At 33.8% G+C, this 22,475-nt stretch overlaps 1 pseudogene; it reads right to left on the reverse strand.

The window, feature by feature from the left end:
- Positions 1 to 1,689: 1,689 nt before the first annotated feature.
- The window catches only part of LOC139841942 (uncharacterized), a 178,320-nt pseudogene continuing 157,534 nt past the window's right edge, over positions 1,690 to 22,475 (reverse strand).

Genomic DNA, 22,475 nt, shown 5'->3' on the forward strand with positions numbered 1-22,475 from the left:
TTGCAATCCTTTTGCAACTTCTAAGTTATGGGATCATGCAATCCTTTTGCATGGCATATTTATCCCATCAACGCCTATTTGTTCCTCATGCTTCGGTGACCCTAAGTTCATGATTCCCAAATCAAGTCATCCTACTTATGTAAACGTGTAAATTTAACATACAAGTGGTTAGGTGACCTTTATCCCACAAGTGTGCGAAATTTACCTCAATCATATTAGTTTGCTCATAACGGTTAGGTGACCTTTATCCCATTATGAGTTCCCTAATATTTTTAAGTGTCACATAAAAGGATAGCGTTTCACTTGTTTGCCTTGTCGATTAAGGGATTTTAAGTTTTCGTTAATTCTAGTTTAAGAAAACATTTATGCCATACACCAACATGCATTTAGTGTATGGTTCATTTGAAATCCATTTTCAAATCTTGTAATTTTAACCAATTACTTGATATAAACCACTTTATATTTACGATCCTTATCATGTTCTTAATAACCGTTTATTAATTTCCTTTTAGCCGTTTTTAATTTAACCATTTAAATTTTAATTTAACCAATTAAATTGCCATTTTAGTTTGTTGTTAACTTGTGTGATTAACTTGTAGCATACAAACATACAATCCACAATCATACAATAAACAACCAAGCATGCAAAACAATATGTTCACAATCAAGCCATTTTGGTAGACATTTGTTTAGCCAAAAACAAATGTCACCGGTTAAGGGTTATAACACTAAGTAGGAGATTTCAAAATCTCCCACTTAATCTTGCATCCAAATGCATCTTCCAAGTCTTCATCTTGTATCTTCATTTTTACAAAAAACATATCCTAATACATTTTTCTAGAAAATGAAAATACAACCTAATCTATTTTACATACCAAATATAAAATACATTACATAACCAAATGAATAATTATTACAAACCAAATTTGAATAAATTATTACAAACCAAATTGATGAATAAATCAACCAAACGAACATCCATTCAAACACGAGGTCGTGGCTATGATTGTGAACAATAAATATGACCAAAATGGAACAACCCAAAACCCATTTTGAGTGTCCAAGAATTCGGCCAAACCAAGCAACCCTCCAAACCCGAAAAGATTTTGCAATCTACTTTCATGCATGTTTATAGATTACAAATTCATGGGTTTATAAACCATATAAGAAGCATATTCCAAAGACCTCGGCTCTAGATACCATTATTGGAATTCAATATAACAACATGTTCTTAATGTAAACATAATTACTAAATCAATTTAGTAAGAAATATAGCAAGCGGAAGCATGATATATTAAGAAACCAAGTGTATATATATATTAAACCATTTTAGTTGAATTCCAAGTAGATATCAAGTCATGAAATATGCTTGCAAATAGAAGTAGTTTAGAGGTTATACCTTCTCCAAGTTAGGAGGTTAATAAGTGATGATGAAGATGATGAACAAGTGTGTAAAACCCAATTATTTGATGCACCAACACCACCCTTTAAGTTAGTTAAGATTTAGACACTTAACTAACTAATTAACCAAGCTCAAAACCCCTTTGATTTCACTTGAAAAACTGGACAGCAGCAACTAGAAAGGTGATGAGAATGCAAGCTTCAAAAGCATGAAACCTCAAGAGATAATTCCCCAAACTTTATACCAACACCTAGTACTTTTGTTAGGATTAATTGACACTTGAAAAACTAGCTTGCAAAAGGAAAATGATCCTGTTTCTGACCCCTTAAAGTCACGGCTACAGCAGCAGCAGAAAATGCTGTATATTTATTTTTTTTGCAAGCTTAAACTTTGTAGTTATCACTTAAAGGAATAAGTCTTACCTTGGTGGAAGTGTTAGGCATGCTTATGAGGAGTTGTGAAGTATTAAAAGTAACAAAGGAGCATGTGTTTGTCATTCTTGGAGACCCAAAATTCTGCAACACATAATCTTATAATAATAATACTTGTAAGTTTATAAAAGTTTATAAACTTTTATAAACTTATGTATTATTTTGTTACTTATATATTTTATAAAACCTTTTATAAAATATAACACAATATAATCATTTAAACCCATAAACAATTATATATAAATTATCCAAATAATTTATCTCAAGTGATAATATTTTAGAAACCCGATTTTCTAAAATCCAAGTGTCGCGTATTTGTTTAATGATCCAATCGTTAAGATCAAATACGTATAAGGTGTCGGTAAGTTTGTTATTGGGTATGACCCGACTTGGATTATAACATATTAGCCACATTAATTTAATATGTCTCTCGGGCATACGAAATACCTTCACCGGGAATTTCTAACCAAATTTAAACTTAATCTTTATATGTTTCTGACACGATAAGCAAAGTCTGTTAAACTGAATCTCAGAAACTTTGAACTATTTTTTTTTCATGAAGGCATTTAACCATTAACTATTCCCGACGATTCACGAACCTTTGTGTGTAAATAAATATGTACATATATGTAAATATAAGAATGTATAATAATTAGAAGTAATGAAACGTAACTTAAATTAAATATGTAAAATAAAATACAATTTAATCAATTGAATTAAATAGGTAAAGGAGTATATAAAATAATGAATTTGCTATTTAAATAAATATCTATATGAATCTATACATAATTAATGTTGTATGTATATTTATAAATATATATGTAAATAATAGTTTATATGATAATTGGAAATTATAAAATATAATTTAAACATTAGAATTGGTTATTTAAAATAAGACATAAAATAATTAAGTATAATTTAAAATGAATCTATATATAACTATGTATGATTGCTATGAATGATTATTATTATTATACATATATTTAATTATATATAATAACTAAACAATACACAAGTAATAAATTGTAACATTACTATATTAAAGGTAATTACAAGTTAAAATATAGTTATAAATATTATTATTATATTCCAAAAAATTATTACTAAAATAAAGATTGATACTAATATTAATATCAGTATTACGTGTATTACTATATTAATATAATATATAGATATGAAATTTTATACATTTAAATTTGTTATATTCTCATTAACATTAATAATATTATTGTTATCTTTACTAGTATTATTATTATTGTTATCCTTAATGTAACTACTAGTATTATTATCAATGTTATTATTATTATTAAAATTATTAAGATTTTTATAAACATTGTTATTTTTTTATTATTAGTATTAGTATCATTATTTACATTATTATTAACAATATTATTATTATTACTAGTATTTATTATAACAACTTTATTATTAATATGTTTATACTTATTAGTTAATAATAGTAAGCATAACAATAGATATATTTACGCGTACATTATTGGGTATCACCATCTGCTTAATTTTTTTTATTTATTTCTTCTCTCTCTCTCTCTCTCTCTCTCTCTTTCTGTGTTTTGTTCCTCACCCGTTAGCAGCTTCAATCAACCCTACAATTCAATCTTTGATTTATTTTTTGTTTATCACTGCATCAATCATAACACTTCACACTTTATTCATCTGCTGTAATTCCAAAAGAAAAGCAAACAGAATTTATTTTCTTTTTATTTAACTCGTTATCTCTGCTGCGAATTTTTTTTTTCAATATTCGAAATCGGTTTTGTTTTTAAAATATAAAAATGCAGATAGATTAGGATTTATATATTCAAACTATTTACAAAATCTTAGCTTTCAATTCTCTTAAACGATTATGAATTTTGGAGTCAAAGGTTTATGAACAAAAAGTCAACAATCTGTTCTTCATCAAATTCGAATCCGTTCCTGAGTTTATGAAGCAATTGATGATCAAAACAGTTTCTAACAACGATTTAAAACTTATGTTATTTAGGAATTATTATCTAAAACGTTTTAGATTATAAAATCAATTTTTTTTTCATTAAACGAACGAACAGCAGCAAGGCTGTTATTTTTTATTTTTTTATTTTGTATTTGCTAATTACTTTTAACATATTCTAAAATGTATTTGTTTCTATTTTTAAAACCTAATTTAAGATGGTAACTCAATTTGATGTGTATTGATTTTTGGTTGGATCGATTGAAACTGGGAAAGGATGAAGAAGGAGGGAGAACAGAATGTGACGTTTAATTAAATGAATATTCATTATTAATCAGAAAAACTGAATGAGTCCAATGGTTAAGGGTGTTAGTGTGTACTCAGGTGGTCACGGGTTCGAGTCCCACTTGGAGCTTTTTTTGAGGGTATACACTTTTTATTCCATTTCCATTTTTATTATTATTATTATTATTATTATTATTATTATTATTATTATTATTATTATTATTATTATTATTATTATTATTATTATTATTATTATTATTATTATTATTATTATTATTGTTAGTGTTATTTTTATTAGTGTTATTAGTGTTATTATTATAATTATTATTAGTATTACAAATATAAGTATTAGTTGCTACTTATTATTTTTATAAAAATTAAATTTTCAATTATGATTGTTATTGTTATTGTATTATTAATATTAATATCATTACCATTAATAGCATTATTATTAAGTAATATTATTGTTGATATTATCATTAGTATTAAGATTGTTATTTTTATATCGTATACTTATGATTAGGATGATTAATAAGTATTGTACATTTATGAACTAAACTTGGAAAATATGGAAACTCTTGTGATTTGAAATAAGATAAGTATTTAGATAAGTATAAGATTGACCTTGATTAGGATATAATTACGATCGTGCGCATTGTAAACAAAATAGCTATACATATGTAAATATAGATATAACACCCTTATGTTCTTAAAATGATAAAAAGTATTATAATTAATAAAATTATTATCTTGATATCACTAAAACTATTATTTTCATTGTTATCAATATTATTAGGTAGTTACTAATATCATTATCATAACCATCATTTACAGTAAAATTAATTTTTATAAGTATTATTATTATTATCATGGTTATTACCAATGTTGGAATTATTGTTAACATTGAAAATTATTATAATCATAATCAAATATAACTTTTAATTACTATTATTAATATTATATATTATCATGTATATAAAAAATATACTTAAAAGTAACATTACCTATAAGTATGAAATATTTATATTAACAATCTTTATATAAATATTCATATATAACAAATTACGTATTTTAATATATATATATATATATAAAACTATATAAATAATAACCGTTTTTAAATATATATATATATATATATATATATATATATATATATATATATATATATATATATATATATATAAATCATATAACTAGTATATAAAAGTTATAATATATGAAATGGTTCGATTACAATTATAGGTATTAATGATTATACAAATGATATAGGTTCGTAAATCAGAGGCCAACCTTGCATTGTTCAGTTGTTTAATGTCGTCATATGTATTTTTACTACAAAATACATTAGGTGAGTTTCATTTACCTTTTTACCCTTTACATTTTTGGGCTGAGAATACATGCGCAAATTTTTATAAATGTTTTTACGAAATAGACACAAGTAATCAAAACTACATTATATGGTTGAATGATCTAAATCGAATATGCCCCTTTTTATTAAGTATGGTAATCTAAGAATTAGGGAACAGACAACCTAATTGACGCGAACTCTAAAGATAGATCTATCGGGCCCAACAAGCCCCATCCAAAGTACCGGATGCTTTAGTACTTCGAAATTTATATCATGTCCGAAGGAGGATCCCGGAATGATGGGGATATTCTTATATGTATATTGTTAAGGTCGGTTACCAGGTGTTCAATCCATATGAATGATATTTTTGTCTCTATGCATGGGACGTATGTTTATGAGAAATGGAAATATGAAATCTTGTGGTCTATTAAAATTATGAAATGATTATTTATGTTAAACTAATAAACTCACCAACCTTTTGGTTGACACTTGAAAGCATGTTTATTCTCAGGTATGAAAGAAATCTTCCGCTGTACATTTGCTCATTTTAGAGACATTACTTGGAGTCATCCAAGGCATATTTCAAAAGACGTTGCATTCGAGTCGTTGAGTTCATCAAGATTATTATTAAGTCAATTATAGTTAGATATATTATGAAATGTTATGCATACCGTCAATTTTCGAGGTAATGAAAGATTGTCTTTTCAAAAACGAATGCAATGTTTGTAAAATGTATCATATAGAGGTCAAGTACCTCGCGATGTAATCAACTGTTGTGAATCATTTATAATCGATATGGACTTCGTCCGGATGGATTAGGATGGGTCCTTTCATCAACCTTTTCACCCTCGATGCTTGAAGGAAAATCAAAGTCTAAGTGTGAGATATTTTATATCGGCAAAAAGTCATGTTTTTACCCCCGATATTAAGGCCCAAAACAATAAAGTTAAAACATTATCACCAAATTAAGTGTTTAATTGCTTTATTTGATAGATCAAGTGATTAAGAAGACGAGGCAAGAAGAATCGAAGACAACGGGCTTATAACGAAAAATTTAGAGCGAAAACGATTAAACTCAAGTTACGACCCTGTGAACCAAGTTACGATCCAGGAAATCAGCAAAAACGACCAAGGAAGAACAGGATACATGGCCTTTCCAAATGGCCTACACGGCTTGCCAATGGTCAACACGGGCTGCCAGTTACACGGTGTCTATACACTGGTCACCAGACATACGGCTTCTCTACACGGCCCGTGTGCCCGACCTGTCCATACCACACGGCGTCTCCACATGGTCTGCCAGCCGGAACTTTCCTATAATTAGGCTCATTTGTTACCTATTTCAACACACACTTCAACACACATTATCTCTCAATCTTCCTTATTTCTATAGTTTTACTCTCTAGGCTTGTAATGTAATTATCGAATAGCAATAATTACCTAGAGTAGGTGAAAAACAGAGTTTGTAAATGATTTAAGGTGGGTTTGAAGTTGTGACTTTCATACCTTCGGAACTCGATTAATCTACTAGTACTTCTATCTCTTTTATTCTATGTTTTATAATGATTTCCATTATTATTATGATAGATGATATTGTTGCCATGATTAGCGAGTAGTTATCTTGAGTGTTTGTTATGACGTAGTCAGTTACGATCCTGAAATAATGGATGTGTAATATGATGTCTTTGAGATGCTTTCCAATTATGTTGTAAACTCAATCGCTTTTCCAACTAATAGAATGTGGTTAGTGGCTTTGTTATTGGGAAGTCGCGAACCCCAATTCGGAGTACACTATCTGTGTCATCCCTTGGTAAGAAACCTATGTCGGATACATAGTGCGTTTGTCAGAGGCACAACGGTTGTAGTAAGGCAACCTCCGCTAAGGATTCTGGCAGTTGATCTTTCATAATGGATACTCTAACTGAGATACGTAATACATGGTGGCCCTTAGCTATGCATGTATAGTCACTGGCATTTAAACATAGTAAGCATATGAGGAGGCACAACGGCTGTAGTACTCTATGCCTCTGCTGTGTATGACTGTAACAACCCTACTTTTTCTGTTACTTCTGTAAACTGTCTGTTAATTATTTTTACGGCTATTACTTGAATTCTATGTGTCTAGCTAAATGAAATCATACCTAATCCTTAGAGTGTTACTAGAATTAATATTAATTGAATAGCTTATTTTGAATGATGAAATACGAAGAAAATAGAACGGTTATGATAACTGCAAAAGATATCTTTTGAGACGTCGAATCACCAGGTTAATACATAAATAATTATTTTAATAATTATTTACTTTAAAATAAATTTTTATTATTTTTTTATTTGATTAATTAATAAATAAAATGTGCGGATTTCATTTTAACGTACGGTTAACGTATCGGGAATTTGGTACAGTTAACGGTATAGCGAAACGAGACCAAACAACCACCTAGTTAACCAAAACGAGCCATGGACACCCATGGGGGACCCATTTGGTCGAACGCATCCCCTCCCCCTCCCCCCTTGTTTTATTGTTTTGACCTATGTGTTGATTAATACCTAATAACTAATTTAATTAGGCCCTAATCTAATCCCCAAATAACAAGCTTGTACCCTAATCCTTCCAGTTAATTTTTTTTGGCCAATTTTTCTTCTCCTCCCTCCCTAATCTTCGACCACCTTCACCATAACAATCCATCATCAAAACTTGATTAGTTGCTTAAGCTTATTTGAGAAGAATTGTTCTTCGCGTCATTTTCTACGTTTTGGTGTATACAATTTGTCCTCTAGTGGTACAATTTCTCAAACCCTAATTCATAACAACAACAACAAAACCAAATAACACATAAGTGGTGTATGGGAGAGGTGAGATGTGTAGCAACCCAGACAAATCGTCAATTGACGGCGTCGACTACTTAGGTCCCGTTGCGTGGTCATAGGTCTTTAACGTGACGTTTGACCAAAGATATGTCGCATTCCTTTCAAAAATAAAGATCGTTTCAAAGTTTACAAGAATTGTTCATCCAAAAGTTACGTTACAAGGTTATAGTTACATGTGAAACCTATGCGACACAGTTTTAAAGAAAGTCAAAAGACGCTCCATGAAATGCATGTATACTCGACATCCAAAGCAAGTATCAAATAATGAGAGGAAGCATGTTTCACATAGCGTTCAAAGACCTGAGAAAAACATAGAAATCTGTCAACGAAAACGTTGGTGAAATCATAGGTTTAAGTAAGTAAGTGAGTAAAAGTAAGTCGAACCACAAGATTTGCAACATTGATAAAATAGTAATACATTCTAAAAGTTAATATTCACGAGCACCCAATTATCAAGGCTTAACATTCCGTCCGTTGAACCCCATTAATAGTGCTAGAACAACACTGTTTCTCGAAAATATATTTCATCCGTAGACGGTAGCGAACCGTCCGAGATGAGGGTTTGTCAAACCCATATGGCCATACAACATAAGTTCACGCCTATACTTACACACTGCAAGAGTAACTAATGATAATCGAATTGAGGATTTTGTTCTAAACTCGTATGTAGAATGTTTGTTTTCCTCTACTTGTGTTCACTTAGTTAAAAAGAAATGTTTATGTTTTCTCATCCCAAATGTAAGTTCAAAAGAGTAAAAGTGGGACTATGATCTCACCTTGAGTGCAAGAGTAATAAAGTACTTCAACAAGTAAACGCGTGCAAAGACAAAGCTAGTCTTGACCTAAACATATAGGTTGTATCAATAACGGTAAACACGATAGGTCAAAGATGTTCAATTAGTCCTATGGCTCGTTACTACTCGATTATGAAGCATATGAATCAAATTGTCAAGTTTCATGCAAGATACAAGTAAAGAATCATGTTAGAAAGATTGCATAATCATTTGGTCAAGTTTGACAAAAAAGTCAAACTTGGGTAGGGTCAAAGTCAACGAAAAAGTCAACACGTTCGGGTCAGGTCCCGGACTATTTTTCTGTGCTAGTTATTCATATATAAGCATGTTAGAACAAGTTGCATGTGAATTGGAGGTCCGTAGCATGCCAAACATTTCACGTGAAATGAAAAAGTGGGACAGAATCCTGGACCCGGCTTATGCCGCGCCGCGGCCCCATTTGTCGCGCCGCGCCATAAGGCGTGGCCTGGTACCTGGTCAGTTTCAAATGTTCAAGTCGTGATCCAAAATTCGTTTTAGCACAAAATGCAAACCGTAAACATTTAGAAGGCGTATCTTATATCGTTGGAAAGCTCTTTTGACAAGGAACACAACTAAACACGTTTCATCAAACAAAAACATCATTTCCAATAATCGATTTCTCGTCAAGTGATCATTTAAAGTCCATTTTCAAAGTTTAAAGCACACAAAAATGCATTTTAAGTCTCGGGAATCCAATTCACACATATGATATGCCGTTTTAAGGTAATGAAACATACATTACAACTATACACTTACAATTAACATTTCATGGAATTCAAGCATCAAAAGTTCATCTCAAGAACTATCAAACCCTAATCAAGAATCACAAAATCATTAATCATGTTTTTGAAGTTTTACAAATTAACCTACACATCAAAATGAAGCTAGTGATACTAGTAACACAATTAAAACATGAACTTTAACAATTTAACAACATTTAATCTTCCAAAATCAAAGATTAAGCAACCCATTTTCAAGTGTTCAAACTAGTTGCTCAAATCAACAAATCGAACAAACAAAACATATATTCATGTTATACACGAGCCATAGACACTAATTAACACTTTTATAATTCAAAAACATCAAGAACACAAAATCTAGTGATTTTAGAAAGTTATCCAAATGAGATGAAATTGGTATCAAATTGTAGAGGATGAAGAGAGGATTCCAAATATGTAATTGGTTTTGATGTTAGCCTCCAAATCCAAAATTAGATGATAAATTTGTGTGTTTGGGTGTTATGGTTTAAAAATGGAAGTAAGAAGAGAGAAAGAGGAGGTGGAGGTGGAAATGAGTGGTGGATATGGTGGGTTGACTAGTTGACCTAGTCAACTAGTTTGCCCACTTGGCAACCTCGGTCCCTCAAGTTTCAAAGCGGGTGCGGGAATTAACCAAACGAATTATTTTGAATTACACGAGAGTACGGGAGACGTTATAATCCAATAACGAAAATATTATGAATGATTGCTAACGGAGGTTACGAATCTAGATACGAAGGATATTATTAAAATAAAATAAAATAAAGAAAAAAAGACGGCGTTAAAAATAATTTAACGGAAAAAAAATGCGGGATGTTACATGTCTTGTAACATGTCTTTCCAAGATGTGAAACGTAAGTTTGTTTGGTCCGTTGGGCACTCATGTTTGGACGGGTACCCGAGGTTCCTTGTAAGGCATCCCGAATTTAGAAGTGAGACGAGTATCCCGATCTGAAATTTTAATGGAGATGGTACGCCGTGCCTAGCTAGAATTTTCTTTAAAACACGTTTGAACAGGTTTCATTTCTCAAGAGGTCTGCACCGCGGAAGATACATCGGTTCCCGAAAATGGTTGTTAGGACTATTCACCATCGTGGCGAATACTAATGTAATGTGAAGAGTTTCTCTCTCCATTGAGAAGTTTTATAAAAAGTTTCCTTACACGGAAGTGCGAGCGATAAGACAGGAGTGAAATGAGAACTTAGAATAGGACGAGTTCACACCTTGAGGTAACCATGTCGCGCACTTAGTGGTCGAATGTTGAGGCTTGGTGGAATAACGAGATAGTACACGTAGTTGTATGATAAGTCAAAGAAGAGTGAAGTATCCTTGGATTGGGTGTTATCTTAAGTTCCAGTAATATCAGGCGGAAAATGGTGAAATAACAGAGCTATGTAACGTGTCACATGTTGATGAGAAGGTTGATCGGGTCCATGATTAAGTATTCAAATTTTTCGTGCCAAAATAACGAAATTCCGTTTCGTTGATTTCGAGTTGAGAGAGTATGCCCTTCAGGCGTTCACGCAGAAATATTTCCATATTTGAGTTCCATCTTGTGCTTCACAAATTTGGCTAGTAAGGTTGGTGTGAATAATCACGTTCAAAGTTCGGACACAGAGAGGTTTAATTCTTCCCTTAGTGAGTTAACGAGGTTAAAGGACGAGCAACATGAGAAAAGTCGGAAATGAATTTTTCGGTAACAACCGGCGAGGTCTAAGATTTTACGAATACAAGTCTGAGTCGTGAGGGTTTCCCGATTACGTGTGGTTCCGATTGCGAGATGTATTGAAATACCTTGACCACTAACAACATGGTCTAAAAATTGGACTTCGTTTAACCAAAATTCTCACTTGGAGAATTCGGCATAGAGTTGCTCTTTTCTCAAGAGTTCGAGCGTAAGACGAAGATGTCGTTCGTTTTCTTGTTTACTTGAATAGGTTTAGCCATCATCTATAAATACGATAACGGATTCATCTAGATAAGTTTACAAACGCGGTTCAGGAGGCCTATGAATACTGGCGGAGGCCTAGATAATCGAACGGTACCAAAAGAAATTTACAACTATCGTAGCGAGTTCTAAAAGTGGGTTAGGAGACATCTTCTCCCTGATCTCTCAATTGATGATAATCGGAACAGAGGTTGGTTTGGAATATACGCGAGATTCATGTAAATAATCATGAGGTCATGGATACGAGGAAGAGGGTATCGATTTTCAACCGAAAGTTACTTAGTTCCAATGATCTATACATAATTGTAGGGAAACATTTCTCCTTAACGAATAGGTTTTAAGCTCCTTAGTTCTATAGGTGTCAAGTCACAATTCAAATTATCCACCCAATAAGTTTAACGTATATCCTCCGATAAAATTTATAGGTACACAATATTTTTCCGTTGGTCACTTAAATTGCCTAAGTAGTATTTAAAGGAAAAAAAGGTGGAGTGCAAAGAGTACGAGTCAAAGCCTTGGTTATAAAATGTCTAACGGTAACCGAATCGAATAAGTATGAAATACGGGTTGTTGTGAAGAAACATACCCGTGACTAGTCCATCGTCGTCTCGGGCATCCTAGGTGTCGATGTTGAAAGTTCAACGGCGTGCGTTGGGGTTGGCTTTCTTCTTTGGGCACACATTCCTATAATGACCCGGTTGGCCACATTCGAAACAAACAACCGCCCTTGGTGCATTGGGCGTCTTTTGAGCGACGGTAATGGTACTTTTACAAATATAGGCCACATGGCCACTTCTTTGACACCCGATGCAAAATGGTTTGCCACATTCACCCAAATGATGTTTGCGACATTCGTTACAGTAGGGCAGGTTTCCGGCATACCCTTTCTTGCCGTCGGAGGTGAAGGACTTCTTGGTGAAGTTGTTGTTGTAGTTGCTCGATGGAGAGGCTTCCCATTTTCTTTTGTTGTTACCCGGTTGGTCCTCGGCCGTTGGTGTCGGCGCTTCAATTTCATTCACCGTTTTTATAGATTTGCGGGCCATCGTTAAAGCCTCTTGTAGGTTGGCGGGTTTGGATGATACTACCTCGTGGTGAATGCTCTTTGGGAGGCCTTCCATATAAAGTTCAACTCTTAGGGATTCAGGAGTCATGAGGTTCGGGCAACTTAAGGCTAGTTCGACAAACCGTTGATTATAAGCTTCGAGGTCATTCCCGACCGTTTTTAAATTCCTTAGCCCCTGTTCGAGCCTTTGAGTTTCGTCGCGTGGGAAGTATTCGGTGATCATTCTTTCTCTTAATTCGGTCCAAAAGAGTGTGTGGGCTTCATCGATACCCACCGATTGTACATGCGTGTTCCACCATGAGAGAGCAACACCGGTGAAAGTGAGGGTGGAGAATTTGACCTTATCTCGGTCTCGACAATCGCTTATGCTAAAAACAGATTCCGTTTGATCAAACCATCGGGTGAGAGCAACCGGTCCCCCGGTTCCATCGAAAGTGGGAGGATTGTACTTCATGAAGTTTTTGTAGGAGCAACCTTCGTTTGAATTACCGGCCCCACGATTGTTGTTGTTGGAAAAGTGGGTGGCCATGGCCGCACCCACGGTGGTGGTTATAATTCGTTGAAGAGCTTGTTCTAGAGTTTCAAGAGGAGTATTGTGTTGACCTTGGTGAGCCATTGTTCCTTCATGACACAAGAATATCGTTGATTAGTATTCTTAACAATACTAATTGTGATATGGAATAATGATGAAGAGAAAATTTTCCTTGACTCGCCTTAAATTCTTTGTGTCGTAACGTCGGAACGTTCATATGAGTCACCGTAATATAATCCCGGCAATTATATTACCCTGATTCTTATGTGCATTCGACATTATTTTATAAAGTCAAGGTGGCGCGTCAATCAAATTAAACAACGAAAGATTTAGATGAAGCAAGAGTTAGTTATGAGTAGAAACGTTCGAGTATAAATGCACAAATAGTCAAGTAATTCCTACTTCCAGTCTATATGCCGGTTGTAGTCTAGATTCACTAATGTACCCTATGACTCGGGGTTGACACCAATGAACTCTAAATCCCTACAACCATAGCTCTGATACCACTTGTAGCGACCCCAACAAATCGTCAATTGACGGCGTCGACTACTTAGGTCCCGTTGCGTGGTCATAGGTCTTTAACGTGACGTTTGACCAAAGATATGTCGCATTCCTTTCAAAAATAAAGATCGTTTCAAAGTTTACAAGAATTGTTCATCCAAAAGTTACGTTACAAGGTTATAGTTACATGTGAAACCTATGCGACATAGTTTTAAAGAAAGTCAAAAGATGCTCCATGAAATGCATGTATACTCGACATCCAAAGCAAGTATCAAATAATGAGCGGAAATATGTTTCACATAGCGTTCAAAGACCTGAGAAAAACATAGAAATCTGTCAACGAAAACGTTGGTGAAATCATAGGTTTAAGTAAGTAAGTGAGTAAAAGTAAGTCGAACCACAAGATTTGCAACATTGAAAAAATAGTAATACATTCTAAAAGTTAATATTCACGAGCACCCAATTATCAAGGCTTAACATTCCGTCCGTTGAACCCCATTAATAGTGCTAGAACAACACTGTTTCTCGAAAATATATTTCATCCGTAGATGGTAGCGAACCGTCCGAGATGAGGGTTTGTCAAACCAATATGGCCATACAACATAAGTTCACGCCTACACTTACACACTGCAAGAGTAACTAATGATAATCGAATTGAGGATTTTGTTCTAAACTCGTATGCAGAATGTTTGTTTTCCTCTACTTGTGTTCACTTAGTTAAAAAGAAATGTTTATGTTTTCTCATCCCAAATGTAAGTTCAAAAGAGTAAAAGTGGGACTATGATCTCACCTTGAGTGCAAGAGTAATAAAGTACTTTAACAAGTAAACGAGTGCAAAGACAAAGCTAGTCTTGACCTAAACATATAGGTTGTATCAATAACGGTAAACACGATAGGTCAAAGATGTTCAATTAGTCCTATGGCTCGTTACGACTCGATTATGAAGCATGTGAATCAAATTTTCAAGTTTCATGCAAGATGCAAGTAAAGAATCATGTTAGAAAGATTGCATAATCATTTGGTCAAGTTTGACAAAAAGTCAAACTTGGGTCGGGTCAAAGTCAACGAAAAAGTCAACACGTTCGGGTCAGTTCCCGGACTATTTTTCTGTGCTAGTTATTCATATATAAGCATGTTAGAACAAGTTGCATGTGAATTGGAGGTCCGTAGCATGCCAAACATTTCACGTGAAATGAACAAGTGGGACAGAATCTTGGACCCGGCTTATGCCGCGCTGCGGCCCCATTTGTCGTGCCGCGCCATAAGGCGTGGCCTGGTACCTGGTCAGTTTCAAATATTCAAGTCTTGATCCAAAATTCATTTTAGCACAAAATGCAAACCGTAAACATTTAGAAGGCGTATCTTATATCGTTGGAAAGCTCTTTTGATAAGGAACACAACTAAACACGTTTCGTCAAACAAAAACATCATTTCCAATAACCGATTTCTCGTCAAGTGATCATTTAAAGTCCATTTTCAAAGTTTCAAGCTCACAAAAATGCATTTTAAGTCTCGGGAATCCAATTCACACATATGATATGCCGTTTTGAAGGTAATAAAACATACATTACAACTATACACTTACAATTAACATTTCATGGCATTAAAGCATCAAAAGTTCATCTCAAGAACTATCAAACCCTAATCAAGAATTACAAAATCATTAATCATGTTTTTGAAGTTTTACAAATCAACCTACACATCAAAATGAAGCTAGTGATACTAGTAACACAATTAAAACATGAACTTTAACAATTTAACAACATTTAATCTTCCAAAATCAAAGATTAAGCAACCCATTTTCAAGTGTTCAAACTAGTTGCTCAAATCAACAAATCGAACAAACAAAACATATATTCATGTTATACACGAGCCATAGACACTAATTAACACTTTTATAATTCAAAAACATCAAGAACACAAAATCTAGTGATTTTAGAAAGTTACCCAAATGAGATGAAATTGGTATCAAATTGTAGAGGATGAAGAGAGGATTCCAAATATGTAATTTGTTTTGATGTTAGCCTCCAAATCCGAAATTAGATGATGAATTTGTGTGTTTGGGTGTTATGGTTCAAAAATGGAAGTAAGAAGAGAGAAAGAGAGAAAGAGGAGGTGGAGGTGGAAATGAGTGGTGGATAAGGTGGGTTGACTAGTTGACCTAGTCAACTAGTTTGCCCACTTGGCAACCTCGGTCCCTCAAGTTTCAAAGCGGGTGCGGGAATTAACCAAACGAATTATTTTGAATTACACGAGAGTACGGGAGACGTTATAATCCAATAACGAAAATATTATGAATGTTTGCTAACGGAGGTTACGAATCTAGATACGAAGGATATTATTAAAATAAAATAAAATAAAATAAATAAAAAAAGACGGCGTTAAAAATAATTTAACGGAAAAAAAATGCGGGATGTTACAAGATGTAGACAATCCTTCCCTATCCGAGAATAAAGACGAGTCATTTCTCCACCAAAAATAAAAACAATCTCACAAGTAAAGAAAGTCATCCCTCTCTATCCGAGTGGACCTCCGGCCAATAAGTAGGAAAAAGTTTTTAAAAAAAATAAAATAAAATTAAAAATAAAATTGAGACGCCGTGAAAATGGTAAAATCAAATTTCCATGAGTTTTAAATCCTGCATGAAAATTTAATTTAGGATCTAAGAGTGAGTCAAGTCGCCAATAAATCAACGCTTGCTGTCGACTCAATAACTAGATCCGTATCAAACCCTAATTCATAAATTCAGTTTTTATTAATATTCATAGTGTTGTTGTTAGTGCTCATGTCCATGTCCAATTGTATGTGTTTTGTTACTCGATTTGCTTGTATGTGTATTATAACTAAATTTCATTTTTAGGTCAGACCTTAACCATATGTATGAATTGAAATCAATAAGTTATATGTTCTATTGAAAAACTATTGAATTTGGACTTAAGAATCACCTCCTTTCAATTAACGGTTCACCTGGTACGTTTGTCGGAAGATTTCATGTTTACATAATTTTTTCGTGGTGTTTTTGATATTTGAGCTATGCTACTGATTATGAAATGTGGATAATCATATAGGCCTTGTAAATATTATAATTTTTATATAGTACTTTCATGAATCGGACGAATATGTTGCATGTTATTGATATTCGAATTTTGACACGTGTTGATTAATGAACAACTTAAAATAGGTCCAATTGGCAAATTAAAATGATTTCTGGAACATATGCACTTGAATTAGTAGATAATTTTTCATGTAGAATATGTGTCGAGTAGATTCATACTTTGTGAGATAATTGCATGCGAAAACGAACACCCGAAATTTGACTGAATCTGACCCGAGTCTACAAATAATGACATAAAGTAAATTGTAAGTTGATTTAAGACTTGAACTTCTGGAAAATGAATAACTATATGTTTAGGAACATTTGTTCAATGTATGAAAACTTGTGAAACCTACTACATTAGGAGCTATATGGGTCATAACATAATAACTCTAGAATCTGACCGAATCAGTACACCAGACTTTTGTGGCCAACCTGTACGAATTAACTACACAAAATGCTTAGATTTTTTTACAGATTAAAATTTGGGATGTTTAGGACCACCTCCCACTAGCCTCGTATGATTTTCATTTTTTATAGAATTAATTATAGAATTAACAAAACTGACGAGCATGCTGAAAACTGTTACATGCAATGTGGACTGTAAATGTGTTTCTGTAAATGAGTTGTCGATATGGCCTAGGTTTCTAGAATGGTATAATGTATACCTACTGACATGCAAAGCACTATGTGCATCAATTACTTTCTTTGTGTTTTATGGGATTATATTTGATCACTGATTGATTTATTTTATGACTCGTAACTGAAAAACGTTAAAAATAAGAAACTGAAATTTGAAAGTGGTCAGTTGAACCCAGTTTGACTTATTGACCAAGATAGCATAAACCACTGATGTGTTTGACTTAAGTTGACCATCTTGACCAAGTTTGACTTTTTATTGAATTGCATGAGTTTCGTTGACTATGTGTTGACTTTTACCGCATATTCGAGTCGAACTGAACAGTAGGACAACTTACACTATGGACTAACTACTGTTTGGAATATAAATTATGTGAAAACCTATTTATACATCTAGGTTGCATTACAAGGTTGTGACCGTCCAGTTTACTCGTTGCTTTGTGTATTCTGTTACCGAGCACACAAGGTGAGTCTACAGTTCCATTGTCACTTCTACTTTTGGGATGATATAACATGCTACTTTCAAATTGTTTTACAATTTTGACATAAGTACTAAATTTTATACATATAAGTTACTGTTCCGAAATCCTTAGCTTGAATACGATAGTTACTTTTGTAAGCGCGAATCATAGGAACAGATCTGTTAGGTTTGACAGCATCACCCTACATAATGGGTGCTTATTACTTCATAATCTGTACACATTCACAAGTGTATATTAAGATGGGGTAAAGGAAATCACGTAGTTTTAAACTACTCGTGGCGTTTAGCTTTATATTCAAGTGCTCATAAGAATGTATATGATTTTACAATGTTTTTTTCGAAATCTCGTGCTCTAGTTCTTATAAGTGAATATTTAAATCTGTAGGTTCACCAACATATTTGTTGACTCGTTCTTCATGTTTTATCTTTGGTCCATAAATATTTAGCTTCCGATTTTACTAGAAGGTGCATGGCATTGCTTGCAGGAGTCCAGCATGTTTTCTCAAAGACATTATTTCATATTTACATTTAAACTATTTCATTTATTAAATACTGTTGGTTGTTTACTACGGTCACTGTTGGAATTTATTATTGTTGGACACTTACTTTTAAGTCAAACGTTTTATTAAGATAAATGCGAACACTTTTGGAAAACGTCTCATTTAGAGGGCGTAACTGTTACTTTGGAGTGTTTTGTACGTATAACTTGAGCATGATGCCTACGTTTATTTCTCCTTTATCCCTTCTAGCCGGTGGCTTACATGGCTTAAGCTGGCAGCTCATGTGCTTACGGATCAAGGTAAATCTTTTTCAATCTTATCTTGAACTTGGGCTTTACGTACAAGTAACGGGTTACCTAGATAGCGGCTCACAACCCTTAGTCGGTTGCTCTTCATTATTCAGCTTGTTTCCAACGTTTATTCTATAATATATTGGAACTTCTTGTAGCCGACGACTTGTGTGTACTTAGCTATCGGCTTGGCTGCTAAAACTGGAATTTTCTTCGTTCTTATCCTGTTAATCATATTTTCTCAACAAAACACATTAAAAGTATGTTTTTCAAGAATTTATAATTTTTAGACATAACTGTAACACCCCAAAACTTTTGCCCCAGACTCGAAGCTAACAAAGGTATATATATATATATATATATATATATATATATATATATATATATATATATATATATATATATATATACACGTGTGCATGGAGATATATATGTATCTATGCTGCATGCATGTATGTAAAGGGTATGAGAGTGATCGAAGAGTTGTTATATATGTGTTCTAAGTGTTCGTATGTTTCGTGAATGAAGAGAATCAAGCGTGTACGAGTGGAAGGGTATTCGTACGCGAAAAATGGTCAAAAAATGCTATTCGTCGCGGCGTGGAGGGATTTAGCCGCGGGCACCAGTCCACGACTTATGTCGCTTCGCAGACATTGGAGGTCGTGGCGCGACCATGCTGGCAAACTGATTCCAGATTTCGCAATTTTAAAAGGGAAGTGAGGGCATTTTTGTCTTTTCGCGTGTGTGTCAGATTGAGATCTTAAATCCCATCCATTCATTTCATTTCTTTCATTTCTTTTTCTTTTTCTTTCTCATTTTCCTCTCAAAACTTCAAACCCCAATTGATTCAAAGGGATTTTTAGAAAGGAAGAAGCGGGTTTTGATCGAAAGCGTAAGAGACAAGTTTATTCTCCTCGTTCTTAGCTACAAGGTGATACTAGCGGTAAGCTCTAACTCCAAAATTCATTTTTGCGTTCATCATTTAAATTTAGGGCTTTTGATTGTATGTTCATAAATGGAACCCCACTAGTTGTTAATGGAAGATAATGACTAGGATTCGGGTTTAAAAGTGTTGAAGGTGGGTTTTGGTTTGGTAAACTAATTAACCCAGTTTAATGCTTACAAATGAGTGTAATCACTAGTGTTTAGTGATTATTGAAGCAATGGAAGCCATTTGTGTACTTTTGGTTGACTAATTTTGAATAGAGTCAAAATTAGGATTTGTTGGTGATTTCGGTTCGATTGTTGTTTGAGTAAGTTTATAAACTTAAAATGAGTTAAGTTAAAGTATAAACTTGAGTTAATGGCGTTTTAAAGTCAAAACTAACAAATGGTGAGATTTTGACTATTAGGAGTCAAAACGGGTTTTTGGGCAACAAGCGAGTCAAAATGCGTTCGATTGCTAAAGTTGGTACTTTTAAGTATTTCGGGAATGCGGGAATTTGTATTTTTGGTTTCGGACCTTCGTGCAGCGTTAAAGTGCAAAGGGGCGTGAATTGCACTTGTTGTTCATTTGGGCGGGTCGAGAGTCCAAATGAGTTTGTATTGATGCTTATGTGATAAATGGAGTAGGTACGTTCCATTGTCGAGTTACGGGATTTGATTGCACTTCATCAAGATTTCAAGGTGAGTGTAAATTTACTATGCACATGTGTATGTGTAAAATGGGTGCGTGTGTGTAGAGTGACCCTTGCTTGGGTTTACTCTATGTTGGTGTGGGTGAATGGACTCCTCTTGTGCTTCGGCTCCATGTGATACGCTTATGCGTTGTGGGTTTTACCCTTGGTGTGGTGATTTGGCTAGCGTATTGGATAACCTTTTGGCGATGGGTTGCAAGCATTTGTTGTTGAGGAAATGAATCTCGGTTAGCGCAGATTCATGATGACTCGGGTAGTTCGGTCATCTTGGTGATGAGGTGGTGAATTTCGGGTTGTACGAATTCACTAAGGCTCGGGTAGTTCGGCCAACCTCGGTTGTTGAAGTGGTGAAGGAGGTGAATATCGGGTAGTGCGAATTCACTAAGGTCCGGGTAGTTCGGCTAACCTTCATGTGGTTTGGGTTAAGGGGTTAACCTTATTGTCGTTGTTGATTATATCTATTGTATACGCATATATACTTATCGTTGTGTTGTAGCATCTTGTGGCATTAGCTTGGTGATTACGTAGCGTGTAGCTACTTTGTGTATGTGCTCTTTTGTAGTTTGTTTACCATGCGGAGCCGATATGTGTTTATCTTGATGTTTGGTGATGCATAGCCATTTTATACATATGTATGTGTATAGTATCTTTACATTCACTAAGCATTAACTTACCCTCTCGTTGTTGCTATTTTTATAGGTTCGCGTGATGGCGGCTCGGGTAAGCGTGGGGATTAGAGATCTTGGCTAGGTTGCTTTAGAATACGTGCTTTTGGATTGATTAGGATTGGGTAGCGTATCCCCAATCACCATGCTCGGTTTTGTTGGAAATTAAAATAGTCGGGTCGTGTTCGCCCTTTCGGATATTTAAACTATGTATTAAATGTTTTAAAAGTTTATTGAACTTATTATTTGTGTTAAAGATGTTTCAGAAACATAATTGGGACCTAAATATTAATGTATTAACCAAAAAATTTTACGGGCCGGTTTAAATACGGGTTGGGTTGTTTCAAGTGGTATTAGAGCAATGTCTAAGAGATTTAGGCGACTTGAGATAGGTGCCTAGACTTAGACTTTTGTGTGTGCTTATTTGTTGCGGGACTTGTAGGTGAACGGGTCGGATGGGGACTTGGTTAGTGCCTTAGCGTGTAGGTGAACTAACTAGGACTGCATGTTATGATATTACTTCTTGCGTGTGTTTTTATCGCGTAGAAATTTTGTTTGTGTTGGTTATATCATCAAACGAGGCGGTCGTTGTACTAACGAGTCGATACGGCGTGTGTGCGTAATAATGACTTGCAAACCTTATTACGGGTGCAAATCGTGTCTAACAAGTGATGTACGACGAGTGTTTAGCAAGATGGGGCGGTGTTGTGTGTGTGGTTTATACGTTCGTGGACTAATCATTTGCATTCTTTAGAATGACGACGTGAAACGAGATCGAAATGAATGATGATGAGTTTAACGCTAGAGTTGGGGCCGCTGTTGCGGAGCAAATGTGAGGACCCGGGAATTTCTGACAAAATTCAAACTTAATCTTTATATAGTTTTGACACGATAAGCAAAGTCTGTAATGTTGAGTCTCAAAAATTTTGAACTGTTTTTATTTCATTCGTTTAACTTCGACCATTTCCGACGCTCCACGAACAATTGTTATAAATAAATATGTATATATATATGTATATATAAATATAAGTTTATATAAATATTTGAAATAATAAAATACAATTTAATCAACAGAGTTAAATATGTAAAAATATATATACAAGACAAAAAGTTATTATCTTAACATTATTATTATTATTACTTTCATTTTTACCATTAATATTAATATCAATATAAACAATATTAATGTTATTATTATTATTATTATTAATATTATTATTATTATTATTATTATTATTATTATTATAATTATAATTATAATTATAAT

This window comes from Rutidosis leptorrhynchoides, chromosome 4 (assembly GCF_046630445.1).
Source record: "Rutidosis leptorrhynchoides isolate AG116_Rl617_1_P2 chromosome 4, CSIRO_AGI_Rlap_v1, whole genome shotgun sequence".
In the NCBI taxonomy this organism is placed as follows: domain Eukaryota; kingdom Viridiplantae; phylum Streptophyta; class Magnoliopsida; order Asterales; family Asteraceae; genus Rutidosis; species Rutidosis leptorrhynchoides.